The sequence below is a fragment of the Oncorhynchus keta genome, chromosome 14, assembly GCF_023373465.1.
Source record: "Oncorhynchus keta strain PuntledgeMale-10-30-2019 chromosome 14, Oket_V2, whole genome shotgun sequence".
Taxonomy (NCBI): domain Eukaryota; kingdom Metazoa; phylum Chordata; class Actinopteri; order Salmoniformes; family Salmonidae; genus Oncorhynchus; species Oncorhynchus keta.
The window spans coordinates 24526573-24552933 of record NC_068434.1 but is presented as its reverse complement, the minus strand read 5'-3'; the positions used below and the strand labels follow the sequence as shown (position 1 = coordinate 24552933).

The window sequence follows — 26361 nt, the reverse complement described above, 5'->3', positions numbered from 1 at the left end:
TCTCTTGCCAACGTGCTGGGACTGACTGAGGACCAGGCCTTTATGACAGCCAGTAAATCCTGTGTGATTCTTCCTATAGGAGACTCCCTCCTCAGGGCGACATGGCTTTATGAAGGAGAGACGAGCAGCAGGCGCCACGGGACGTTCACACTAAATAAACATATATGTTTATACACAGCCGCTCAGAGTGGAGGAGCCAGTGGGGCGTGTAACAGTGTTTGGGGACTGCCCCTTGGGGTTTATGACCAATGGGGCTGTAAAGATGTCATGCCCAACAACCAAGTGGACATATTGTGGAGAGAGGGGTAAGATAATCCAGCCTGTAATGTGAACATGTCATCATATGAGATGCAGCGGGGATCAGTGAAGATTGTATCTGCTCCCTGTCTTTTACTGGCTTCTGTAACAGCCTGGCCCCCTGCCGGATATCACAGCTAAACCTCTGACCCTAGCGTGTCCCTCAGTCTGCCCTGTGTCGGCCTGAGAGGAGGCGGTGGCCATGACACCTCCAGCTCTGCCCCCTTCTTCTAGCCAGCACAGTGTTTCCTTTGTTTAACCCCTGACCTGAGAAAACAAGACGTTTTCCAGAGTTCTGAGGCGGACGAGGGGAAGGGGAAGTGTTTGGTTACAAATTAAATATGTCATGAGCCATAAATCGGTGGTCCCGCTAGCAGCGGTGATACTGAAACGCCATGTGGTACTAGAGCTTTGGCCGTAAAGTTTTAAAGCCTCGCCTCCATCACCTCCTTTCAAAGGAGATCTGGCTGACGGCTGGACACAGGGCAGGATGGATCCCAGCTGTCAGTATAGAGGAGAAGAGATGAGAGGAGATGAGAGGAGAGAAGAAAAGAGGAGAGGAGATGAGAGGAGAGGAGAGGAGAGGAGAGGAGAGGAGAGGAGAGAAGCGGAAGAAGAGAGAGAGAGAGAGAGAGAGAGAGAGAGAGAGAGAGAGAGAGAGAGAGAGAGAGAGAGAGAGAGAGAGGGACATGTAAGAACAATGACATGGCACAGTGTTTCAGCCTCAGCAGGCATAGACATGACTGTCTCTCTTCAGTTGGCTTTTTCTGACAGACAGATGTTTGTACACAGACTGTCATTCAGTAAGTATATAATCGTCTGGGTTTGTGACATTGTCGACTGCCCTGTGTGATACATATGTAATGTGCTGGGTGTATCAGTTAATCTGAGCTAGAACCATGCTTCTAATATAGTCCAGAGAGCAAGGCATTGTTATTTGCCTGACCAACCACACACACAATACATACAATATTGCCTAATAAGTATACAGTATGTACGTCATGTATGACATAGATTGTGGGCCAGGTGTGAGTCGTAACCGGGAGACAGTGACAGTGTAATGTGTTAGTGTGGTGACCCTGAGGGAAACAAGGCCAGGCATTCCTGTGATGTGATTGTATTGCAGTGGGATTGTCCCATCTGGGACCTGGGGGCATTACATGACCAATACAGAGAGACACCACTCCATTACTCCCTGCAGCTGCAGCACAACACCAAGGAAACATACTTGTTCCTTGGACTTCTACTGTTCAAATACTAAAACCTGATTTGTCTTACATTGTTTTCATGGAGGCATGTGTGTCTAACTTTCTGTCAAGGCATCTTCCCACAAAAAAAATCCTGAAACTCCTGAAAAACTCTTGAATACCTACTGAGTTGCAGACATTTCATGGCTCTTATAAATCTCTTGTCAAGTTTCTTGTCCTCTTTTGTCATGTAAAATGTGTAATCTCATCCTCAGCTCTGTTTACAAATCGTGCCAATATCTTTCTAGAACACGTCCTTTTAGAATTCCATGCTCCAGAGGTTTTCTCATTTAAATATGTGTGCTGGATGAAAGTCCAAACAGGATTAGGCTGTAATCCCTCTTGATTGTTTGTGTCTCTTGGCCACTGGGAGAACTAACTCCTCAGGCAGACTGTTGTGGTCCTGCTCTGACTGAGAGGGAGGTAGGGGGCTCTGGAGGGGGAAGTTGGCAAGAGAGAGAGAGAGAGAGAGAGAGAGAGAGAGAGAGAGAGAGAGAGAGAGAGAGAGAGAGAGAGAGAGAGAGAGAGAGAGAGAGAGAGAGAGAGAGAGAGAGAGAGAGAGAGAGAGAGAGAGAGAGAGAGAGAGAGAGAGAGAGAGAGAGAGAGAGAGAGAGAGAGAGAGAGAGAGAGAGAGAGAGAGAGAGAGAGAGAGAGAGAGAGAGAGAGAGAGAGAGAGAGCTGGCTGTGGCTGCTGGATAGTAATGAGAGCGAGTAACAAAGTGAATGCATTCATGGACAACTGAAGCTAGCAATTAAAGGAGAGAGGTAGCTACTTAGCTTCAGTCGACCACTCCGGATCTTTTAAATGTAAATACGACTGCTTCCCTCAAAGTGCTCTGAGATATATTCCAAATTAAACCCCCTTTGCTAATGAGAGAGTGGTGATATTTCTCCATGAAGAAGAGGTGGCTTGCCTCTCCGCAGACAGTCAGCAACACCACACCAGGGCTCCTGTTGCAGTGTTTTAATCAGGATGAAGGAACAGGGATTATGATATACCAGTGGTCGGAAGACTAACCCTCTCTCTGTTTCCCATATGAACACAACCCCGTTTGATCTAGGCTGAGCTCTATACTGCTGTGACTCTCTTAATTAGCTGAATATTGTGTAGACTTCACATTCTACATAGTAATTACATGAGCCAACATGTCACTAAGCACTGTATATGGAATAATACAAGAGCAACACCGCGACAATGAAAAGCAAGTCTCGGTTACTAAACGCACAGAGGCACTAATAAAATTAAATAAGTATATATCTTCACAGAAAGAAAATGATGGTAATTTTGAAAACAAAGCATTTGGTGTTTGCTGTGAAATCTTCTCTTATTGCCAGTAAATTGCTGTAGCCTTGATCAGATGATATGTGCAGGCTGTCACAGACTCATTGCTTCCTTCTGCTGTTGTTTCACCCCCGGCTATGTGCCTGCCTGCCTGCCTGCCTGCCTGCCTGCCTGCCTGCCTGCCTGCCTGCCTGCCTGCTTGGGTTTGAAGTCTTCTCCCCGCCTCTCAAAATCCTTACACTATCTAAGCAGAGGGTCAGGTCAGTACACAACACTGCTTCTGATAAGAGAGTCACGAAGCCAGCATCACCCTGCTGCCCACTTACAAACAACAGCTTGATTCACAATATTGTTGTGACTCACTTGGCAGCACACCAATTCAAATGAGCTGTTTATGCTATGGGAGTGCAGTAAGAATAGGAATAGGAATGAACATGGTATCTGTGTTTAAGGGCTGCCCAATGGCTTGGAGATGAGGCATTTTCTACCGTTTTTAATGATTTCACCATGGCCCAATGAGGAAGTTATAATTAGATTTTTATTTTCATTAGCATTTTGCATCACATCCAATTAGCACCATTTAAGGGGTCACTTCTGACATGCATTGACTAAGTAAGTGCTGCAGTTCCTATTGGATCTCCCCCTTGGTCAGGCCACTGATACATTTGGCTGGAGGGAAGTGAATACATCTCTCTTCTGTCGGGGGGCTTTACTTTGCCCAACGCGCTCTACTGACGTGTGGTGGGCCGGGCGCCTGGAAGCTGAATTCGGCCATCAATTGAACTGTGTTTCCTCAGACACATTGGTGCAGATTCTGGGTTACCCCTCCCACCCCCCACACACACAAAAAAATCTATGTTTATTGGTCGCGTTCACAGTTTAGCAGATGTTATAGCGGAATGCTTATCTTACTTGCTCCTAACAATGCTGTAAAAAGTCAAGCAAGTACACAAATAATCTATCAGTTTTTAAATCTATTCGTTGAAGATAGGCAGATGTGGTAGATTTCTCTATGTCGGCCTTCTGCATCTGCAGTGGAAGGTGGCCGAGCTACAGCTGTGTTTGTCAGGCCATGAGACATCCGAAAAATCGGTCTTCTCACGGAAACATCTGTAGCCTCCAAACAGTTTGCTTACAAACTACTATGACGCACTCTAGGGGGAGAGATTCTTATAAACGCCATGGTGTTCTCCGCTTTGCTCTATGACCCCCACAAGTGTCACAGGACACGTCTGAAGGTAACCTATACAAACCAATGGAAGTATGGAGGTACTGTAGTTTTGTGCCCCACCAAAATATGGGGGTAAATATGTGTCAAAAAAATATAAACAGTACCAGTCATTCATTTCCTTATTTGTACTATTTTCTACATTGTAGAATAATAGTGAAGACATCAAGCTATGAAATGACACATATGGAATCATGTAGTAACCAAAACAGCTTTAAACAAATCAAGTCTACGGCCGGTCTACTAGCCGCCACCGATCCCTTTTTCCTTTTCTGTTTGTTTGGTCTTATTAGATGCATCTGTTCCTTTTTGTGTTTCTTGACTATTTCTTGACTATTGCCTATTTAAGCCTGTCTGGCCCGTCTAGGTTTGTGTGGGATTGCTATGCTGTTAGTTTGTGGATTTTCGTTTGTATTTTATTTTTCCGGACAGTTTTGGGTCCTGTGTATGGGCCGGTCAGTTAATGCGCCTTGTGTTTTGTTTCTCCAGACAGTTTTGGGTCCTGTGTATGGGCCGGTCAGTTAATGCACCTTGTGTTTTGTTTCTCCAGACAGTTTTGGGTCCTGTGTATGGGCAGGTCAGTTAATGCACCTTGTGTTTTGTTTCTCCAGACAGTTTTGGGTCCTGTGTATGGGCCGGTCAGTTAATGCACCTTGTGTTTTGTTTCTCCAGACAGTTTTGGGTCCTGTGTATGGGCCGGTCAGTTAATGCACCTTGTGTTTTGTTTCTCCAGACAGTTTTGGGTCCTGTGTATGGGCCGGTCAGTTAATGCACCTTGTGTTTTGTTTCTCCAGACAGTTTTGGGTCCTGTGTATGGGCCGGTCAGTTAATGCGCCTTGTGTTTTGTTTCTCCAGACAGTTTTGGGTCCTGTGTATGGGCCGGTCAGTTAATGCACCTTGTGTTTTGTTTCTCCAGACAGTTTTGGGTCCTGTGTATGGGCAGGTCAGTTAATGCACCTTGTGTTTTGTTTCTCCAGACAGTTTTGGGTCCTGTGTATGGGCCGGTCAGTTAATGCACCTTGTGTTTTGTTTCTCCAGACAGTTTTGGGTCCTGTGTATGGGCGGTCAGTTAATGCACCTTGTGTTTTGTTTCTCCAGACAGTTTTGGGTCCTGTGTATGGGCCGGTCAGTTAATGCACCTTGTGTTTTGTTTCTCCAGACAGTTTTGGGTCCTGTGTATGGGCCGGTCAGTTAATGCACCTTGTGTTTTGTTTCTCCAGACAGTTTTGGGTCCTGTGTATGGGCCGGTCAGTTAATGCACCTTGTGTTTTGTTTCTCCAGACAGTTTTGGGTCCTGTGTATGGGCCGGTCAGTTAATGCACCTTGTGTTTTGTTTCTCCAGACAGTTTTGGGTCCTGTGTATGGGCCGGTCAGTTAATGCACCTTGTGTTTTGTTTCTCCAGACAGTTTTGGGTCCTGTGTATGGGCCGGTCAGTTAATGCACCTTGTGTTTTGTTTCTCCAGACAGTTTTGGGTCCTGTGTATGGGCCGGTCAGTTAATGCACCTTGTGTTTTGTTTCTCCAGACAGTTTTGGGTCCTGTGTATGGGCCGGTCAGTTAATGCACCTTGTGTTTTGTTTCTCCAGACAGTTTTGGGTCCTGTGTATGGGCCGGTCAGTTAATGCACCTTGTGTTTTGTTTCTCCAGACAGTTTTGGGTCCTGTGTATGGGCCGGTCAGTTAATGCACCTTGTGTTTTGTTTCTCCAGACAGTTTTTGGTCCTGTGTATGGGCCGGTCAGTTAATGCTCCTTGTGTTTTGTTTCTCCAGACAGTTTTGGGTCCTGTGTATGGGCCGGTCAGTTTATGCACCTTGTGTTTTGTTTCTCCAGACAGTTTTGGGTCCTGTGTATGGGCCGGTCAGTTTATGCACCTTGTGTTTTTGGCGTGACCATTTTTTCCAGTAATAACAAATATACATTTATTCGAACTTTCTGCTCTCTGCTTCTGACTCCAAACCCACTGTTCTTGGAGAACTCTGACACCTAATTTGGTAAAAGACCAAGTCCATATTATGACAAGAACAGCTTAAATAATGCATTTGAGCCTATCGGTCATGTTGTGACAAGGTAGAGGGGGGTATACAGAATATAGCCATATTTGGTAAAAGACCAAGTCCATATGATGGCAAGAACAGTTCAAATAAGCAAAGAGAAATTACAGCCCATCATTACTTTAAGACAAGAAGGTCAGTCAATCCGGAAATTTTCAAGAACTTTCAAAGTTTCTTCAAGTGCAGTTGCAAAAACCATCAAACGCGATGATGAAACTGGCTCTCATGAGGACCGCCACAGGAAAGGAAGATCCAGAGTTACCTCTGCTGCAGAGGATAAATTCATTAGAGTGAACTGCATCTCAGATTGCAGACCATACAAATGCTTTACAGAGTTCAAATAACAAACACATTTCATTATCAACTGTTCAGAGGAGACTGTTTGAATCAGGCCTTCGTGGTCGAATTGCTGCAAAGAAACCACTACCAAAGTACACCAATAATAAGAAGAGACTTGCTTGGGCCGAGAAACACGAGCAATGGACATTAGACTGGTGGAAATCTGTCCTTTGGTCTGATGAGTCCAAAGTTGAAATTTGTGGTTCCAACCGCCATGTCTTTGTGAGACGCAGAGGTGAGCGGATGATCTCTGCATTTGTTGTTCCCACCGTGAAGCATGGAGGAGGAGGTGTGATGTGGGGATGGTTTGCTGGTGACACTGTCAGTGACTTATTTAGAATTCAAGGCACACTTAACCAGCATGGCTACCACAGCATTCTGCAGTGAAAAGCCATCCCATCTGGTTTGACCTTAGTGGGACTATAATTTGTTTTTCAACAGGACAATGACCCAACACACCTCCAGGCTGTGTTAGGGCTATTTGACCAAGAAGGAGAGTAATGGAGAGCTGCATCAGATGACCTGTCCTCCACAAACACCCGACCTCAACCCAATTGAGATGGTTTGGGATGAGTTTGGACTGCAGAGTGAAGGAAAAGCAGCCAAAAATGGCTTAGACTTTTAGAGGTTAACAACCCGAATAGCACTGTAATGGTAATCCAAATGCAATCTTTATGTACAGTATATACACCGGATGAATTTACGCAAGATCACTAAGAATGATGTGTATAGCAGTAGATATATTAGAGTGAGCAATATCAAGAATCCAGCACATAAATAAATGTCTATAAACTTCATACTTAACGCCAGCTGTTAATCACGTGAGGATAGTTTCAACCCTCCTTGGAAGAAGTAAAATTCTTAATCCCTCTGCCTTCCTGACAGAGGTTTGGTCTGTTCCAGCTCTGCTATGTGTGGAGTGATGCAAGCTCATTGTGTACCAGTGCAACAGTGTGAGGCTCCCAGAGGACCGCACGGAGGCTGAGGCTGTGTGTGTTTGTGCTGGTGCTTATTGTAACCCATGGCAGGAGGTGATGGAGGCAAGGCAGTGCAGCGCTACTCTATAACATGATGCCTGCTCTGCTCCTGAGCCTCTAATATTCTATAGTTACACCCCAGTGTGTTGCTGTTGACTGATGTCACAGACAAATTCTGACATCGCTAAATCTGACACCGCTAACTCTGACACCACTAATACAGACAGCACAGACAGAGACACTGCCAACGGACACCGTTAACCTTTAGAGGGGTGGTCAGATCCACGGACAGTTAGAAGACTGCTACTCTCTGTCAGTGGTACTATATTTATATTACTCATCTCATTGCTATAGCCTTTAAGAAATGGGCCTCTGTCTAATGGGAAATGTGCTTATCTTTTGCTAGGTTTGAATGATGTTCCCATGTTCATACTGGTCCATTCTGACCTCTTCCTTCAATTGAAACTGTTTATATCCATCTTGACTCCACCCACCAACTACCCCTTGTTACCAAACTTGTTTTATCTTGAGGAGATCCTGCCTTTGTTTTGTCTAGTAGGGATCCATACTGGACCAGGCCATAGGTAGTCACCCCTTCCCTGTGCAGGTCAGTGTGCCCTGGCCTGGCCCCGTAGTGTGAACGGCTTAGCCTCACTGCTGGCTGCAGTAATGCTAGCAGACAGGAAGCAGTTGTTGGCTACCACCAGGTCAGAGCTGGGTTCAGCTGATGACCCAATGCTATCGGGCCGAAGGGCTGAGCGGCTGAGGGGTGAACAGAACAGCATGCCTGTCTGCTCACAAAGGCCAGCGTGTCTCCTGGGCTTTTGTTGCATGATGGGATATGTTCAGCTGCTTCGTTCCACTGCTTTATAGGAATGCTGCTGCGGGTGTGCCCCCTCCCATTGCCTGAGCAGCCGAGCGAGTAGGGATATCAAAGCTCCGTTGGGGAGAGGGAGGGATGTGATGCGGAGGGGATAGGGTAGGGCGGGTCATGTCTCAGTGGGCTGAGCAGAGGGTAGTGGGCACATCACATGGCTGATGGCTGATTTACCACTCCAGTGGAGAGGTGAGGCCTTGCAGGCCACCTCGCTCTGTCTGCTGCCTGTCCACCTCCCGGCATACACACACACAAAAATGTATTTTCTCTAACATGTAACCCTAAACCTTAACCCTTAACATAAACCTAATTCTAACCCTAATTGTAACCCCTAACCTTAACCTTAACCTAACTCCTAAACCTAACCAGTAACCCCTTATAATAGTATTTAACATCATTGTTCTCACCTTTCCCTGCAGTTCAGTTGGGCCATTTACCTGACCAGGCCTCATGGGAAGCACCTGCATTGATCTCGTCAATTCAAGTATGGCTTTTCATTTTATGCTTTCCCTCTGAATGTTCTTGCAACCAGATGGTATTTTTTGTTGTTGTTTTTTTGTACGCCACATTTTCATCCAGAGCCATTCAGTCTCAGTAAGGACACCACTCTTTACCTCTTTTTTCTTCATTCTTACTTACTGCATCCCCGAAACACACTCACATCTTTGTCTGTTACATTATGATGGAAAATGTGCAGTTCATAAGAGAGGCTAGAGGCTACAAAGTGCTTCCTTCCTGAGAGAGAGCAAGCCCATCAATACAGAGTTCTCTTAAGCACTCTCCCTCTCTTACAAACAGAACAGGAGACCCAAGTCAATAATATTGCATTGTGGGACATAAATGTAACCCCCTTGCCGCCCTCTTTTAACCTGTTAATGTGCATTGATTTGTGCTCTTAGAGTCAGGCTTAATGGGCGACCTGCTTTAAGGCTCCTCTCCATCAGAGTAGCAGCTCTGACTGTGCAGTAGGAACCTCTTTAAAACCACCTCTCTGCTGGTTGTCTGGTTTCTCAAGTTCATAAAGTAACAGGATGAGAGCATGACTCCCCCTATAATCAAACAAAACAAGCTGTTTAGTTGAGGCATGAGTTAGTTCTCTGTGTTAATTAAACACTCACTGTTGTTTGTTTATGCAAGTGTAGAGCCTTGCCCAGTCAAACAATCCCTCATTGGGAACAAACTGGTTGAATCAACGTTGCTTCAATATAATTTGTCAACGTATTGGTATGATGAATCTATGTTTGAAACATATTTGGATTTGTAAAAAGTCATCAACCAGTAGTGTTATCGTATCATAACTAACGGCAGGTAGCCTAGTGGTGGGGCGGTTAGAGTGGGGGTGGCAGGTAGCCGAGTGGTGGGGCGGTGAGAGCAGGGGTGGCAGTTAGCCTAGTGGTGGGGCGGTTAGACTGGGGGTGGCAGGTAGCCTAGTGGTGGGGCGGTTAGAGTGGGGGTGACAGGTAGCCTAGTGGTGGGGCGGTAAGAGTGGGGGTGACAGGTAGCCTAGTGGTGGGGTGGTTAGAGCGGGGGTGGCAGGTAGCCTAGTGGTGGGGCGGTTAGAGTGGGGGTGGCAGGTAGCCTAGTGGTGGGGCGGTTAGAGCGGGGTGGCAGGTAGCCTAGTGGTGGGGCGGTTAGAGTGGGGTGGCAGTTAGCCTAGTGGTGGGGTGGTTAGAGTGGGGGTGGCAGGTAGCCTAGTGGTGGGGGCGGTTAGAGCGGGGTGGCAGGTAGCCTAGTGGTGGGGCGGTTAGAGTGGGGGTGGCAGTTAGCCTAGTGGTGGGGCGGTTAGAGCGGGGGTGGCAGGTAGCCTAGTGGTGGGGCGGTTAGAGTGGGGGTGGCAGTTAGCCTAGTGGTGGGGCGGTTAGAGTGGGGGCGGCAGGTAGCCTAGTGGTGGGGCGGTTAGAGTGGGGGTGGCAGTTAGCCTAGTGGTGGGGCGGTTAGAGTGGGGGTGGCAGGTAGCCTAGTGGTGGGGCGGTTAGAGTGGGGGTGGCAGGTAGCCTAGTGGTGGGGGCGGTTAGAGTGGGGGTGGCAGTTAGCCTAGTGGTGGGGCGGTTAGAGTGGGGGTGGCAGGTAGCCTAGTGGTGGGGCGGTTAGAGCGGGGGTGGCAGGTAGCCTAGTGGTGGGGAGGTTAGAGTGGGGGTGGCAGGTAGCCTAGTGGTGGGGCGGTGAGAGCGGGGGTGGCAGTTAGCCTAGTGGTGGGGCGGTTAGAGTGGGGGTGGCAGGTAGCCTAGTGGTGGGGCGGTTAGAGTGGGGGTGGCAGGTAGCCGAGTGGTGGGGCGGTGAGTGCGGGGGTGGCAGTTAGCCTAGTGGTGTGGCGGTTAGAGCGGGGGCGGCAGGTAGCCTAGAGGTGGGGAGGTTAGAGTGGGGGTGGCAGGTAGCCGAGTGGTTAGAGCGGGGGTGGCAGGTAGCCTTGTGGTGGAGCGGTTAGAGCAGGGGTGGCAGGTAGGCTAGTGGTGGGGCGGTTAGAGCAGGGGTGGCAGGGGTGGCAGGTAGCCTAGTGGTGGGGCGGTGAGAGTGGGGGTGGCAGGTAGCCTAGTGGTTCGAGCGGGGGTGGCAGGTAGCCTAGTGGTGGGGCGGTTAGAGCAGGGGTGGCAGGTAGCCTAGAGGTGGGGGAGGTTAGAGTGGGGGTGGCAGGTAGCCGAGTGGTTAGAGCGGGGGTGGCAGGTAGCCTTGTGGTGGAGCGGTTAGAGCAGGGGTGGCAGGTAGGCTAGTGGTGGGGCGGTTAGAGCAGGGGTGGCAGGGGTGGCAGGTAGCCTAGTGGTGGGGCGGTGAGAGTGGGGGTGGCAGGTAGCCTAGTGGTTCGAGCGGGGGTGGCAGGTAGCCTAGTGGTGGGGCGGTTAGAGCAGGGGTGGCAGGTAGCCTAGTGGTGAGGTGGTTAGAGTGGGGGTGGCAGGTAGCCTAGTGGTTAGAGCGGGGTGGCAGGTAGCCAAGTGGTGGGGCCGTTAGAGCGGGGGTGGCAGGTAGCCTAGTGGTTAGAGCGGGGGTGGCAGGTAGCCTAGTGGTTAGAGCGGGGGTGGCAGGTAGCCTAGTGGTGGGGCGGTTAGAGTGGGGGTGGCAGGTAGCCGAGTACTTAAATGTAAATGTAAATGTAAATGGTTAGAGCGGGGGTGGCAGGTAGCCTTGTGGTGGAGCGGTTAGAGCAGGGGTGGCAGGTAGGCTAGTGGTGGGGCGGTTAGAGCAGGGGTGGCAGGAGTGGCAGGTAGCCTAGTGGTGGGGCGGTGAGAGTGGGGGTGGAAGGTAGCCTAGTGGTTCGAGCGGGGGTGGCAGGTAGCCTAGTGGTGGGGCGGTTAGAGCAGGGGTGGCAGGTAGCCTAGTGGTGGGGTGGTTAGAGTGGGGGTGGCAGGTAGCCTAGTGGTTAGAGCGGGGGTGGCAGGCAGCCAAGTGGTGGGGCCGTTAGAGCGGGGGTGGCAGGTAGCCTAGTGGTGGGGCGGTTAGAGCAGGGGTGGCAGGTAGCCTAGTGGTGGGGTGGTTAGAGTGGGGGTGGCAGGTAGCCTAGTGGTTAGAGCGGGGGTGGCAGGTAGCCAAGTGGTGGGGCGGTTAGAGTGGGGGTGGCAGGTAGCCTAGTGGTGGGGTGGTTAGAGCGGGGGCGGCAGGTAGCCTAGTGGTAAGGCCGTGTTAGCGGGGCCGGCACGTAGCCTAGTGGTGGGGTGGTTAGAGCGGGGGCAGCAGGTAGCCTAGTGGTGGGGCGGTTAGAGTGGAGGTGGCAGGTAGCCTAGTGGTTAGAGCAGGGGTGGCAGGTTGCCTAGTGGTGGGGCGGTTAGAGTGGGGGTGGCAGGTAGCCTAGTGGTGGGGCGGTTAGAGCAGGGGTGGCAGGTAGCCTAGTGGTGGGGCGGTTAGAGTGGAGGTGGCAGGTAGCCTAGTGGTTAGAGTGGGGGTGGCAGGTAGCCTAGTGGTGGGGCGGTTAGACTGGAGGTGGCAGGTAGCCTAGTGGTTAGAGTGGGGGTGGCAGGTAGCCTAGTGGTGGGGCGGTTAGAGTGGAGGTGGCAGGTAGCCTAGTGGTTAGAGTGGGGGTGGCAGGTAGCCTAGTGGTGGGGCGGTTAGAGTGCAGGTGGCAGGTAGCCTAGTGGTTAGAGTGGGGGTGGAAGGTAGCCTAGTGGTGGGGCGGTTAAAGCGGGGGTGGCAGGTAGCCTAGTGGTGGGGCGGTTAGAGCAGGGGTGGCAGGTTGCCTAGTGGTGGGGCGGTTAGAGTGGGGGTGGCAGGTAGCCTAGTGGTGGGGCGGTTAGAGCAGGGGTGGCAGGTAGCCTAGTGGTGGGGCGGTAAGAGTGGAGGTGGCAGGTAGCCCAGTGGTTAGAGCGGGGGTGGCAGGTAGCCTAGTGGTGTGGCGGTTAGAGCGGGGGTGGCAGGTAGCCTAGTGGTGGGGCGGTTAGAGCGGGGGCGGCAGGTAGCCTAGTGGTGGGGTGGTTAGAGCGGGGGTGGCAGGTAGCCTAGTGGTGGGGCGGTTAGAGCGGGGGCGGCAGGTAGCCTAGTGGTGGGGTGGTTAGAGCGGGGGTGGCTGGTAGCCTAGTGGTGGGGCGGTTAGAGCGGGGGCGGCAGGTAGCTTAGTGGTTAGAGCGGGGGTGGCAGGTAGCCTAGTGGTTAGAGTGGGGGTGGGAGGTAGCCTAGTTGTTAGAGCGGGGGTGGCAGGTAGCCTTGGGGTGGGATGGTTAGAGCAGGGGTGGCAGGTAGCCTAGTGGTGGGGCGGTTAGAGTGGGGGTGGCAGGTAGCCTTGTGGTGGGACGGTTAGAGCAGGGGTGGCAGGTAGCCTAGTGGTGGGGCGGTTAGAGTGGGGGTGGCAGGTAGCCTAGTGGTTAGAGCGGTGGTGGCAGGTAGCCTAGTGGTGGGGCGGTTAGAGCAGGGGTGGCAGGGGTGGCAGGTAGCCTAGTGGTGGGGGCGGTTAGAGTGGGGGTGGCAGGTAGCCTAGTGGTTAGAGCGGGGCTGGCAGGTAGCCTACTGGTTAGAGCAGGGGTGGCAGGTCGCCTCGTGGTGGGGCGGTTAGAGTGGGGGTGGCAGGTAGCCTAGTGGTTAGAGCGGGGGTGGCAGGTAGCCGAGTGGTGGGGCCGTTAGAGCGGGGGTGGCAGGTAGCCTAGTAGTTAGAGCGGGGGGTGGCAGGTAGCCTAGTGGTTAGAGCAGGGGTGGCAGGTCGCCTAGTGGTGGGGGCGGTTAGAGTGGGGGCGGCAGGTAGCCTAGTGGTTAGAGCGGGGGTGGCAGGTAGCCTAGTGGTGGGGCCGTTAGAGCGGGGGTGGCAGGTAGCCTAGTGGTGGGGAGGTTAGAGCGGGGGTGGCAGGTAGCCTAGTGGTTCGAGTGGGGTGGCAGGTAGCCTAGTGGTGGGGCGGTTAGAGTGGGGGTGGCAGGGAGCCTAGTGGTAGGGTGGTTAGAGCGGGGCGGCAGGTAGCCTAGTGGTGGGGGCGGTTAGAGTGGGGGTGGCAGGTAGCCTAGTGGTTAGAGCGGGGCGGCAGGTAGCCTAGTGGTGGGCGGTTAGAGCGGGGTGGCAAGTAGCCTAATGGTGGGGTGGTTAGAGCGGTGGTGGCAGGTAGCCTAGTGGTGGGGCGGTTAGAGCGGGGTTGGCAGGTAGTCTAGTGGTTAGAGCGGGGTGGCAGGTAGCCTATTGGTTAGAGCAGGGGTGGCAGGTCGCCTAGTGGTGGGGCGGTTAGAGTGGGGGCGGCAGGTAGCCTAGTGGTTAGAGCGGGGGTGGCAGGTAGCCTAGTGGTGGGGCGGTTAGAGTGGGGGTGGCAGGTAGCCTTGTGGTGGGACGGTTAGAGCAGGGGTGGCAGGTAGCCTAGTGGTGGGGCGGTTAGAGTGGGGGTGGCAGGTAGCCTTGTGGTGGGACGGTTAGAGCAGGGGTGGCAGGTAGCCTAGTGGTGGGGCGGTTAGAGTGGGGGTGGCAGGTAGCCTAGTGGTTAGAGCGGTGGTGGCAGGTAGCCTAGTGGTGGGGCGGTTAGAGCAGGGGTGGCAGGGGTGGCAGGTAGACTAGTGGTGGGGCGGTTAGAGTGGGGGTGGCAGGTAGCCTAGTGGTTAGAGCGGGGCTGGCAGGTAGCCTACTGGTTAGAGCAGGGGTGGCAGGTCGCCTCGTGGTGGGGCGGTTAGAGTGGGGGTGGCAGGTAGCCTAGTGGTTAGAGCGGGGGTGGCAGGTAGCCGAGTGGTGGGGCCGTTAGAGCGGGGGTGGCAGGTAGCCTAGTGGTTAGAGCGGGGGTGGCAGGTAGCCTAGTGGTTAGAGCAGGGGTGGCAGGTCGCCTAGTGGTGGGGCGGTTAGAGTGGGGGCGGCAGGTAGCCTAGTGGTTAGAGCGGGGGTGGCAGGTAGCCTAGTGGTGGGGCCGTTAGAGCGGGGTGGCAGGTAGCCTAGTGGTGGGGAGGTTAGAGCGGGGGTGGCAGGTAGCCTAGTGGTTCGAGTGGGGGTGGCAGGTATCCTAGTGGTGGGGCGGTTAGAGTGGGGGTGGCAGGGAGCCTAGTGGTAGGGTGGTTAGAGCGGGGGCGGCAGGTAGCCTAGTGGTGGGGCGGTTAGAGTGGGGGTGGCAGGTAGCCTAGTGGTTAGAGCGGGGGCGGCAGGTAGCCTAGTGGTGGGGCGGTTAGAGCGGGGGGTGGCAAGTAGCCTAATGGTGGGGTGGTTAGAGCGGTGGTGGCAGGTAGCCTAGTGGTGGGGCGGTTAGAGCGGGGTTGGCAGGTAGTCTAGTGGTTAGAGCGGGGGTGGCAGGTAGCCTATTGGTTAGAGCAGGGGTGGCAGGTCGCCTAGTGGTGGGGCGGTTAGAGTGGGGGCGGCAGGTAGCCTAGTGGTTAGAGCGGGGGTGGCAGGTAGCCTAGTGGTGGGGCCGTTAGAGCGGGGTGGCAGGTAGCCGAGTGGTGGGGCCGTTAGAGCGGGGTGGCAGGTAGCCTAGTGGTTAGAGCGGGGGGTGGCAGGTAGCCCAGTGGTTAGAGCGGGGTGGCAGGTAGCCTAGTGGTGGGGCCGTTAGAGCGGGGTGGCAGGTAGCCTAGTGGTGGGGAGGTTAGAGCGGGGTGGCAGGTAGCCTAGTGGTTCGAGTGGGGGTGGCAGGTATCCTAGTGGTGGGGCGGTTAGAGTGGGGGTGGCAGGGAGCCTAGTGGTAGGGTGGTTAGAGCGGGGGCGGCAGGTAGCCTAGTGGTGGGGCGGTTAGAGTGGGGGTGGCAGGTAGCCTAGTGGTTAGAGCGGGGGCGGCAGGTAGCCTAGTGGTGGGGCGGTTAGAGCGGGGTGGCAAGTAGCCTAATGGTGGGGTGGTTAGAGCGGTGGTGGCAGGTAGCCTAGTGGTGGGGCGGTTAGAGCGGGGTTGGCAGGTAGTCTAGTGGTTAGAGCGGGGGTGGCAGGTAGCCTATTGGTTAGAGCAGGGGTGGCAGGTCGCCTAGTGGTGGGGCGGTTAGAGTGGGGGCGGCAGGTAGCCTAGTGGTTAGAGCGGGGGTGGCAGGTAGCCTAGTGGTGGGGGCGGTTAGAGTGGGGGTGGCAGGTAGCCTTGTGGTGGGACGGTTAGAGCAGGGGTGGCAGGTAGCCTAGTGGTGGGGCGGTTAGAGTGGGGGTGGCAGGTAGCCTTGTGGTGGGACGGTTAGAGCAGGGGTGGCAGGTAGCCTAGTGGTGGGGCGGTTAGAGTGGGGGTGGCAGGTAGCCTAGTGGTTAGAGCGGTGGTGGCAGGTAGCCTAGTGGTGGGGCGGTTAGGGCTGGGGTGGCAGGGGTGGCAGGTAGCCTAGTGGTGGGGGCGGTTAGAGTGGGGGTGGCAGGTAGCCTAGTGGTTAGAGCGGGGCTGGCAGGTAGCCTACTGGTTAGAGCAGGGGTGGCAGGTCGCCTCGTGGTGGGGCGGTTAGAGTGGGGGTGGCAGGTAGCCTAGTGGTTAGAGCGGGGGTGGCAGGTAGCCGAGTGGTGGGGCCGTTAGAGCGGGGGTGGCAGGTAGCCTAGTGGTTAGAGCGGGGGTGGCAGGTAGCCTAGTGGTTAGAGCAGGGGTGGCAGGTCGCCTAGTGGTGGGGCGGTTAGAGTGGGGGCGGCAGGTAGCCTAGTGGTTAGAGCGGGGGTGGCAGGTAGCCTAGTGGTGGGGCCGTTAGAGCGGGGGTGGCAGGTAGCCTAGTGGTGGGGAGGTTAGAGCGGGGGTGGCAGGTAGCCTAGTGGTTCGAGTGGGGGTGGCAGGTATCCTAGTGGTGGGGCGGTTAGAGTGGGGGTGGCAGGGAGCCTAGTGGTAGGGTGGTTAGAGCGGGGGCGGCAGGTAGCCTAGTGGTGGGGGCGGTTAGAGTGGGGGTGGCAGGTAGCCTAGTGGTTAGAGCGGGGGCGGCAGGTAGCCTAGTGGTGGGGCGGTTAGAGCGGGGGTGGCAAGTAGCCTAATGGTGGGGTGGTTAGAGCGGTGGTGGCAGGTAGCCTAGTGGTGGGGCGGTTAGAGCGGGGTTGGCAGGTAGTCTAGTGGTTAGAGCGGGGGTGGCAGGTAGCCTATTGGTTAGAGCAGGGGTGGCAGGTCGCCTAGTGGTGGGGCGGTTAGAGTGGGGGTGGCAGGTAGCCTAGTGGTTAGAGCGGGGGCGGCAGGTAGCCTAGTGGTGGGGCGGTTAGAGCGGTGGTGGCAGGTAGCCTAGTGGTGGGGCGGTTAGAGCGGGGTTGGCAGGTAGTCTAGTGGTTAGAGCGGGAGTGGCAGGTAGCCTATTGGTTAGAGCAGGGGTGGCAGGTCGCCTAGTGGTGGGGCGGTTAGAGTGGGGGCGGCAGGTAGCCTAGTGGTTAGAGCGGGGGTGGCAGGTAGCCTAGTGGTGGGGGCGGTTAGAGTGGGGGTGGCAGGTAGCCTTGTGGTGGGGCGGTTAGAGCAGGGGTGGCAGGTAGCCTAGTGGTGGGGCGGTTAGAGTGGGGGTGGCAGGTAGCCTTGTGGTGGGACGGTTAGAGCAGGGGTGGCAGGTAGCCTAGTGGTGGGGCGGTTAGAGTGGGGGTGGCAGGTAGCCTAGTGGTTAGAGCGGTGGTGGCAGGTAGCCTAGTGGTGGGGCGGTTAGAGCAGGGGTGGCAGGGGTGGCAGGTAGCCTAGTGGTGGGCGGTTAGAGTGGGGGTGGCAGGTAGCCTAGTGGTTAGAGCGGGGCTGGCAGGTAGCCTACTGGTTAGAGCAGGGGGTGGCAGGTCGCCTCGTGGTGGGGCGGTTAGAGTGGGGGTGGCAGGTAGCCTAGTGGTTAGAGCGGGGTGGCAGGTAGCCGAGTGGTGGGGCCGTTAGAGCGGGGTGGCAGGTAGCCTAGTGGTTAGAGCAGGGGTGGCAGGTAGCCTAGTGGTTAGAGCAGGGGTGGCAGGTCGCCTAGTGGTGGGGGCGGTTAGAGTGGGGGCGGCAGGTAGCCTAGTGGTTAGAGCGGGGTGGCAGGTAGCCTAGTGGTGGGGCCGTTAGAGCGGGGTGGCAGGTAGCCTAGTGGTGGGGAGGTTAGAGCGGGGTGGCAGGTAGCCTAGTGGTTCGAGTGGGGGTGGCAGGTATCCTAGTGGTGGGGCGGTTAGAGTGGGGGTGGCAGGGAGCCTAGTGGTAGGGTGGTTAGAGCGGGGCGGCAGGTAGCCTAGTGGTGGGGCGGTTAGAGTGGGGGTGGCAGGTAGCCTAGTGGTTAGAGCGGGCGGCAGGTAGCCTAGTGGTGGGGGCGGTTAGAGCGGGGTGGCAAGTAGCCTAATGGTGGGGTGGTTAGAGCGGTGGTGGCAGGTAGCCTAGTGGTGGGGCGGTTAGAGCGGGGTTGGCAGGTAGTCTAGTGGTTAGAGCGGGGGTGGCAGGTAGCCTATTGGTTAGAGCAGGGGTGGCAGGTCGCCTAGTGGTGGGGCGGTTAGAGTGGGGGCGGCAGGTAGCCTAGTGGTTAGAGCGGGGTGGCAGGTAGCCTAGTGGTGGGGCCGTTAGAGCGGGGGTGGCAGGTAGCCTAGTGGTGGGGCGTTTAGAGCGGGGGTGGCAAGTAGCCTAATGGTGGGGTGGTTAGAGCGGTGGTGGCAGGTAGCCTTTTGGTGGGGCAGTTAGAGCGGGGTTGGCAGGTAGCCTAGTGGTGGGGTGGTCAGAGCGGGGGTGGCAGGTCGCCTAGTGGTGGGGCCGTGAGAGCGGGGGTGGCAGGTAGCCTAGTGGTGGGGTGGTTAGAGCGGGGGCGGCAGGTAGCCTAGTGGTTAGAGCGGGGGTGGCAGGTAGCCTAGTGGTTAGAGCGGGGGTGGCAGGTAGCCTAGTGGTTAGAGCGTGGTGGGCAGGTAGCCTAGTGGTGGGGCCGTTAGAGCGGGGGTGGCAGGTAGCCTAGTGGTTAGAGCGGGGGCGGCAGGTAGCCTAGTGGTTAGAGCGGGGGTGGCAGGTAGCCTAGTGGTGGGGCGGTTAGAGTGGGGGCGGAAGGTAGCCTAGTGGTTAGAGCGGGGGTGGCAGGTAGCCTAGTGGTTAGAGCGGGGGTGGCAGGTAGCCTAGTGGTTAGAGCGTGGGTGGCAGGTAGCCTAGTGGTGGGGCCGTTAGAGCGGGGTGGCAGGTAGCCTAGTGGTTAGAGCGGGGTGGCAGGTAGCCTAGTGGTTAGAGCGGGGTGGCAGGTAGCCTAGTGGTGGGGGCGGTTAGAGTGGGGGTGGCAGGTAGCCTAGTGGTGGGGCGGTTAGAGCGGGGCGGCAGGTAGTCTAGTGGTTAGAGCGGGGTGGCAGGTAGCCTATTGGTTAGAGCAGGGGTGGCAGGTCGCCTAGTGGTGGGGCAGTTAGAGTGGGGGTGGCAGGTAGCCTAGTGGTTAGAGCGGGGGCGGCAGGTAGCCTAGTGGTGGGGCGGTTAGAGCGGGGGTGGCAAGTAGCCTAATGGTGGGGTGGTTAGAGCGGGGGTGGCAGGTAGCCTAGTGGTGGGGCGGTTAGAGCGGGGTTGGCAGGTAGTCTAGTGGTTAGAGCGGGGGTGGCAGGTAGCCTATTGGTTAGAGCAGGGGTGGCAGGTCGCCTAGTGGTGGGGCGGTTAGAGTGGGGGTGGCAGGTAGCCTAGTGGTTAGAGCGGGGGCGGCAGGTAGCCTAGTGGTGGGGCGGTTAGAGCGGGGGTGGCAAGTAGCCTAATGGTGGGGTGGTTAGAGCGGTGGTGGCAGGTAGCCTAGTGGTGGGGCGGTTAGAGCGGGGTTGGCAGGTAGCCTAGTGGTTAGAGCGGGGGTGGCAGGTAGCCGAGTGGTGGGGCCGTTAGAGCGGGGTGGCAGGTAGCCTAGTGGTTAGAGCGGGGGTGGCAGGTAGCCTAGTGGTTAGAGCAGGGGTGGCAGGTCGCCTAGTGGTGGGGCGGTTAGAGTGGGGGCGGCAGGTAGCCTAGTGGTTAGAGCGGGGGTGGCAGGTAGCCTAGTGGTGGGGCCGTTAGAGCGGGGGTGGCAGGTAGCCTAGTGGTGGGGAGGTTAGAGCGGGGTGGCAGGTAGCCTAGTGGTTCGAGTGGGGGTGGCAGGTATCCTAGTGGTGGGGCGGTTAGAGTGGGGGTGGCAGGGAGCCTAGTGGTAGGGTGGTTAGAGCGGGGCGGCAGGTAGCCTAGTGGTGGGGGCGGTTAGAGTGGGGTGGCAGGTAGCCTAGTGGTTAGAGCGGGGCGGCAGGTAGCCTAGTGGTGGGGCGGTTAGAGCGGGGGTGGCAAGTAGCCTAATGGTGGGGTGGTTAGAGCGGTGGTGGCAGGTAGCCTAGTGGTGGGGGCGGTTAGAGCGGGGTTGGCAGGTAGTCTAGTGGTTAGAGCGGGGTGGCAGGTAGCCTATTGGTTAGAGCAGGGGTGGCAGGTCGCCTAGTGGTGGGGGCGGTTAGAGTGGGGGCGGCAGGTAGCCTAGTGGTTAGAGCGGGGGTGGCAGGTAGCCTAGTGGTGGGGCCGTTAGAGCGGGGTGGCAGGTAGCCTAGTGGTGGGGCGTTTAGAGCGGGGGGTGGCAAGTAGCCTAATGGTGGGGTGGTTAGAGCGGTGGTGGCAGGTAGCCTTTTGGTGGGGCAGTTAGAGCGGGGTTGGCAGGTAGCCTAGTGGTGGGGTGGTCAGAGCGGGGGTGGCAGGTCGCCTAGTGGTGGGGCCGTGAGAGCGGGGTGGCAGGTAGCCTAGTGGTGGGGTGGTTAGAGCGGGGCGGCAGGTAGCCTAGTGGTTAGAGCGGGGTGGCAGGTAGCCTAGTGGTTAGAGCGGGGTGGCAGGTAGCCTAGTGGTTAGAGCGTGGTGGGCAGGTAGCCTAGTGGTGGGGCCGTTAGAGCGGGGTGGCAGGTAGCCTAGTGGTTAGAGCGGGGCGGCAGGTAGCCTAGTGGTTAGAGCGGGGGTGGCAGGTAGCCTAGTGGTGGGGCGGTTAGAGTGGGGGCGGAAGGTAGCCTAGTGGTTAGAGCGGGGGTGGCAGGTAGCCTAGTGGTTAGAGCGGGGGTGGCAGGTAGCCTAGTGGTTAGAGCGTGGGTGGCAGGTAGCCTAGTGGTGGGGCCGTTAGAGCGGGGGTGGCAGGTAGCCTAGTGGTTAGAGCGGGGGGTGGCAGGTAGCCTAGTGGTTAGAGCGGGGTGGCAGGTAGCCTAGTGGTGGGGCGGTTAGAGTGGGGGTGGCAGGTAGCCTAGTGGTGGGGCGGTTAGAGCGGGGGCGGCAGGTAGCCTAGTGGTGGGGCCGTTTGAGCGGGGGCGGCAGGCAGCCTAGTGGTGGGGCGGTTACAGTGGGGGTGGCAGGTAGCCTAGTGGTGGGGCGGTTAGAGCAGGGGTGGCAGGTAGCCTCGTGGTGGGGCGGTTAGAGTGGATGTGGCAGGTAGCCTAGTGGTTAGAGCGGGGGTGGCAGGTAGCCTAGTGGTGGGGCGGTTAGAGCAGGGGTGGCAGGTAGCCTAGTGGTGGGGCGGTTAGAGCGGGGGTGGCAGGTAGCCTAGTGGTGGGACGGTTATGATGTGGCGGAAGGTAGCCTAGTGGTGGGGCCGTTAGAGCGGGGGCTGCAGGTAGCCTAGTGGTGGGGCGGTTAGAGCGGGGGTGACAGGTAGCCTTGTGGTGGGGCCGTTAGAGCGGGGGCGGCAGGTAGCCTAGTGGTGGGGCCGTTAGAGCGGGGACGGCAGGTAGCCTAGTGGTTTGGCGGTTATGATGTGGCGGAAGGTAGCCTAGTGGTGGGGCGGTTAGAGCGAGGTGGCAGGTAGCCTTGTGGTGGGGCCGTTAGAGCGGGGGCGGCAAGTAGCCTAGTGGTGGGGCGGTTAGAGCGGGGGTGGCAGGTAGCCTAGTGGTGGGGCGGTTATGATGTGGCGGAAGGTAGCCTAGTGGTGGGGCGGGGTGAGCGAGGGCGGCAGGTAGCCTAGTGGTGGGGCGGTTATGATGTTGCGGAAGGTAGCCTAGTGGTGGGGCCGTTAGAGCGGGGGCTGCAGGTAGCCTAGTGGTGGGGCGGTTAGAGCGGGGGTGACAGGTAGCCTTGTGGTGGGGCCGTTAGAGCGGGGGCGGCAGGTAGCCTAGTGGTGGGGCCGTTAGAGCGGGGACGGCAGGTAGCCTAGTGGTTTGGCGGTTATGATGTGGCGGAAGGTAGCCTAGTGGTGGGGCGGTTAGAGCGAGGGTGGCAGGTAGCCTTGTGGTGGGGCCGTTAGAGCGGGGGCGGCAAGTAGCCTAGTGGTGGGGTTGTTAGAGCGGGGGTGGCAGGTAGCCTAGTGGTGGGGCGGTTATGATGTGGCGGAAGGTAGCCTAGTGGTGGGGCGGTTAGAGCGAGGGCGGCAGGTAGCCTAGTGGTGGGGCAGTTAGAGCGGGGGAGGCAGGTAGCCTAGTGGTGGGGCGGTTATGATGTGGCGGAAGGTAGCCTAGTGGTGGGGCGGTTAGAGCGAGGGCGGCAGGTAGCCTAGTGGTGGGGCGGTTAGAGCGGGGGCGGCAGGTAGCCTAGTGGTGGGGCGGTTAGAGCGGGGGTGACAGGTAGCCTTGTGGTGGGGCCGTTAGAGCGGGGGCGGCAGGTAGTCTAGTGGTTAGAGCCGAGGCGGCAGGTAGCCTAGTGGTGGGGCGGTTAGTGCGGGGGCGGCAGGTAGCCTAGTGGTGGGGCGGTTAGAGCGGGGTGGCAGGTAGCCTAGTGGTGGGGCGGTTAGAGCGGGGCGGCAGGTAGCCTAGTGGTTAGAGCGGGTGCGGCAGGTAGTCTAGTGGTTAGAGCGGGGCGGCAGGTAGTCTAGTGGTTAGAGCCGAGGCGGCAGGTAGCCTAGTGGTGGGGCGGTTAGAGCGGGGGCGGCAGGTTGCCTAGTGGTTAGAGCGGGTAGTGGTTGGTGGGCGGTTGGGCGGGGCGGCAGGTAGCCTAGTGGTGGGCGGTTAGAGCGGGGCGGCAGGTAGCCTAGTGGTGGGGCAGTTAGGCGGGGAGGCAGGTAGCCTAGTGGTGGGGCGGTTATGATGTGGCGGAAGGTAGCCTAGTGGTGGGGCGGTTAGAGCGGGCGGCAGGTAGCCTAGTGGTGGGGCGGTTAGAGCGGGGCGGCAGGTAGCCTAGTGGTGGGGCGGTTAGAGCGGGGTGACAGGTAGCCTTGTGGTGGGGCCGTTAGGCGGGCGGCAGGTAGTCTAGTGGTTAGAGCCGGGGCGGCAGGTAGCCTAGTGGTGGGCGGTTAGAGCGGGGCGGCAGGTAGCCTAGTGGTGGGGCGGCGAGCGGGGTGGCAGGTAGCCTAGTGGTGGGGCGGTTAGAGCGGGGGCGGCAGGTAGCCTAGTGGTTAGAGCGGGTGCGGCAGGTAGTCTAGTGGTTAGAGCGGGGGCGGCAGGTAGTCTAGTGGTTAGAGCCGAGGCGGCAGGTAGCCTAGTGGTGGGGCGGTTAGAGCGGGGGCGGCAGGTTGCCTAGTGGTTAGAGCGGGTGCGGCAGGTAGCCTAGTGGTGGGGCGGTTGGAGCGGGGGCGGCAGGTAGCCTAGTGGTGGGGCGGTTAGAGCGGGGGCGGCAGGTAGCCTAGTGGTGGAGCGGTTAGAGCGGGGGCGGCAGGTAGGCTAGTGGTGGGGCGGTTAGAGCGGGGGCGGCAGGTAGCCTAGTGGTGGGGCGGTTAGAGCGGGGGCGGCAGGTAGCCTAGTGGTGGGGCGGTTGGAGGGGCGGCAGGTAGCCTAGTGGTGGGGCGGTTAGAGCGGGCGGCAGGTAGCCTAGTGGTGGGCGGTTAGAGCGGGCGGCAGGTAGGCTAGTGGTGGGGCGGTTAGAGCGGGCGGCAGGTAGCCTAGTGGTGGGGCGGTTAGAGCGGGGCGGCAGGTAGGCTAGTGGTGGGGGCGGTTAGAGCGAGGGCGGCAGGTCGCCTAGTGGTGGGGCGGTTAGAGCGGGGGCGGCAGGTAGCCTAGTGGTGGGGCGGTTAGAGCGAGGGCGGCAGGTAGCCTTGTGGTGGGGGCGGTTAGAGCGAGGGCTGCAGGTAGCCTAGTGGTGGGGCGGTTAGAGCGAGGGCGGCAGGTCGCCTTGTGGTGGGGCGGTTAGAGCGGGGGCGGCAGGTCGCCTTGTGGTGAGGCGGTTAGAGCGAGGGCGGCAGGTCGCCTTGTGGTGGGGCGGTTAGAGCGAGGGCGGCAGGTCGCCTTGTGGTGGGGCGGTTAGAGCGAGGGCGGCAGGTAGCCTAGTGGTGGGGCGGTTAGAGCGAGGGCTGCAGGTAGCCTAGTGGTGGGGCGGTTAGAGCGAGGGCGGCAGGTCGCCTTGTGGTGGGGCGGTTAGAGCGGGGGCGGCAGGTCGCCTTGTGGTGGGGCGGTTAGAGCGAGGGCGGCAGGTCGCCTTGTGGTGGGGCGGTTAGAGCGAGGGCGGCAGGTCGCCTTGTGGTGGGGCGGTTAGAGCGAGGGCGGCAGGTAGCCTAGTGGTGGGGCGGTTAGAGCGAGGGCGGCAGGTAGCCTTGTGGTGGGGCGGTTAGAGCGAGGGCGGCAGGTCGCCTTGTGGTGGGGCAGTTAGAGCGAGGGCGGCAGGTCGCCTTGTGGTGGGGCGGTTGGAGCGGGGGCGGCAGGTAGGCTAGTTGTTAGAGCGGGTGCGGCAAGTAGTCTAGTGGTTAGAGCGGGGGCGGCAGGTAGTCTAGTGGTTAGAGCGGGGCGGCAGGTAGCCTAGTGGTTAGAGCGGGTGCGGCAGGTATTCTAGTGGTTAGAGCGGGGGCGGCAGGTAGTCTAGTGGTTAGAGCCGAGGCGGCAGGTAGCCTAGTGGTGGGGCGGTTAGAGCGGGGGCGGCAGGTTGCCTAGTGGTGGGGCGGTTAGAGCGGGGGTGGCAGGTAGCCTAGTGGTGGGGCGGTTAGAGTGGGGGTGGAAGGTAGCCTAGTGGTGGGGCGGTTAGAGCGGGGTGGCAGGTAGCCTAGTGGTGGGGCGGTTAGAGCGGGGGTGGCAGGTAGCCTAGTGGTGGGGCGGTTATGATGTGGCGGAAGGTAGCCTAGTGGTGGGGCCGTTAGAGCGGGGGCGGTAGGTAGCCTAGTGGTGGGGCGGTTGGAGCGGGGGTGGCAGGTAGCCTAGTGGTGGGGCGGTGAGAGTGGGGGTGGAAGGTAGCCTAGTGGTGGGGCGGTTAGAGCGGGGGTGGCAGGTAGCCTAGTGGTGGGGCGGTTAGAGCGGGGTGGCAGGTAGCCTAGTGGTGGGGCGGTTAGAGCGAGGGCGGCAGGTCGCCTTGTGGTGGGGCGGTTAGAGCGAGGGCGGCAGGTCGCCTTGTGGTGGGGCGGTTGGAGCGGGGGCGGCAGGTAGGCTAGTTGTTAGAGCGGGTGCGGCAAGTAGTCTAGTGGTTAGAGCGGGGGCGGCAGGTAGTCTAGTGGTTAGAGCGGGGGCGGCAGGTAGCCTAGTGGTTAGAGCGGGTGCGGCAGGTATTCTAGTGGTTAGAGCGGGGGCGGCAGGTAGTCTAGTGGTTAGAGCCGAGGCGGCAGGTAGCCTAGTGGTGGGGCGGTTAGAGCGGGGGCGGCAGGTTGCCTAGTGGTGGGGCGGTTAGAGCGGGGTGGCAGGTAGCCTAGTGGTGGGGGCGGTTAGAGGGGGGGTGGAAGGTAGCCTAGTGGTGGGGCGGTTAGAGCGGGGTGGCAGGTAGCCTAGTGGTGGGGCGGTTAGAGCGGGGTGGCAGGTAGCCTAGTGGTGGGGCGGTTATGATGTGGCGGAAGGTAGCCTAGTGGTGGGGCCGTTAGAGCGGGGCGTAGGTAGCCTAGTGGTGGGGCGGTTGGAGCGGGGTGGCAGGTAGCCTAGTGGTGGGGGCGGTGAGTGGGGGTGGAAGGTAGCCTAGTGGTGGGGCGGTGAGAGTGGGGTGGAAGGTAGCCTAGTGGTGGGGCGGTTAGAGCGGGGTGGCAGGTAGCCTAGTGGTGGGGCGGTTAGAGCGGGGTGGCAGGTAGCCTAGTGGTGGGGCGGTTAGAGCGGGGGTGGCAGGTAGCCTACTGGTGGGGCGGTTGGAGCGGGGACAGCAGGTAGCCTAGTGGTGGGGCGGTTAGAGTCGGGGTGGCAGGTAGCCTAGTGGTGGGGCGGTTGGAGCGGGGGCGGCAGGTAGTCTAGTGGTTAGAGCGGGTGCGGCAGGTAGTCTAGTGGTTAGAGCGGGGGCGGCAGGTAGCCTAGTAGTTAGAGCGGGTGCGGCAGGTAGTCTAGTGGTTAGAGCGGGTGCGGCAGGTAGTCTAGTGGTTAGAGCGGGTGCGGCAGGTAGTCTAGTGGTTAGAGCGGGGGCGGCAGGTAGCCTAGTAGTTAGAGCGGGTGCGGCAGGTAGTCTAGTGGTTAGAGCGGGGGCGGCAGGTAGCCTAGTAGTTAGAGCGGGTGCGGCAGGTAGTCTAGTGGTTAGAGCGGGGCGGCAGGTAGCCTAGTAGTTAGAGCGGGTGCGGCAGGTAGTCTAGTGGTTAGAGCGGGTGCGGCAGGTAGTCTAGTGGTTAGAGCGGGTGCGGCAGGTAGTCTAGTGGTTAGAGCGGGGGCGGCAGGTAGCCTAGTAGTTAGAGCGGGTGCGGCAGGTAGTCTAGTGGTTAGAGCGGGTGCGGCAGGTAGTCTAGTGGTTAGAGCGGGGGCGGCAGGTAGGCTAGTGGTGGGGCGGTTAGAGCGGGGGCGGCAGGTAGCCTAGTAGTTAGAGCGGGTGCGGCAGGTAGTCTAGTGGTTAGAGCGGGTGCGGCAGGTAGTCTAGTGGTTAGAGCGGGGGCGGCAGGTAGCCTAGTAGTTAGAGCGGGTGCGGCAGGTAGTCTAGTGGTTAGAGCGGGTGCGGCAGGTGGTCTAGTGGTTAGAGCGGGTGCGGCAGGTGGTCTAGTGGTTAGAGCGGGGGCGGCAGGTAGGCTAGTGGTGGGGCGGTTAGAGCGGGGGCGGCAGGTAGCCTAGTAGTTAGAGCGGGTGCGGCAGGTAGTCTAGTGGTTAGAGCGGGTGCGGCAGGT

The 26361-nt window shown here is 58.1% G+C and overlaps 1 long non-coding RNA gene across 6 annotated transcripts; it reads right to left on the bottom strand.

The window, feature by feature from the left end:
* Positions 1–4440: 4440 nt before the first annotated feature.
* Positions 4441–5909, bottom strand: LOC127907415 (uncharacterized). Of its 6 annotated transcripts, none has more exons than XR_008064374.1 (4): positions 5865–5909; positions 5133–5742; positions 4646–4950; positions 4498–4584 (listed from the first exon to the last, which is right to left on the bottom strand). It is a non-coding gene; the product is annotated as an uncharacterized LOC127907415 (long non-coding RNA). The 6 variants fall into 6 exon arrangements; XR_008064373.1 differs by lacking the exon at positions 5865–5909 and adding an exon at positions 5012–5072 and having other exon boundaries at positions 5133–5778; XR_008064378.1 differs by lacking the exon at positions 5865–5909 and adding an exon at positions 5012–5072 and having other exon boundaries at positions 4646–4828; positions 5133–5778.
* Positions 5910–26361: the final 20452 nt, after the last annotated feature.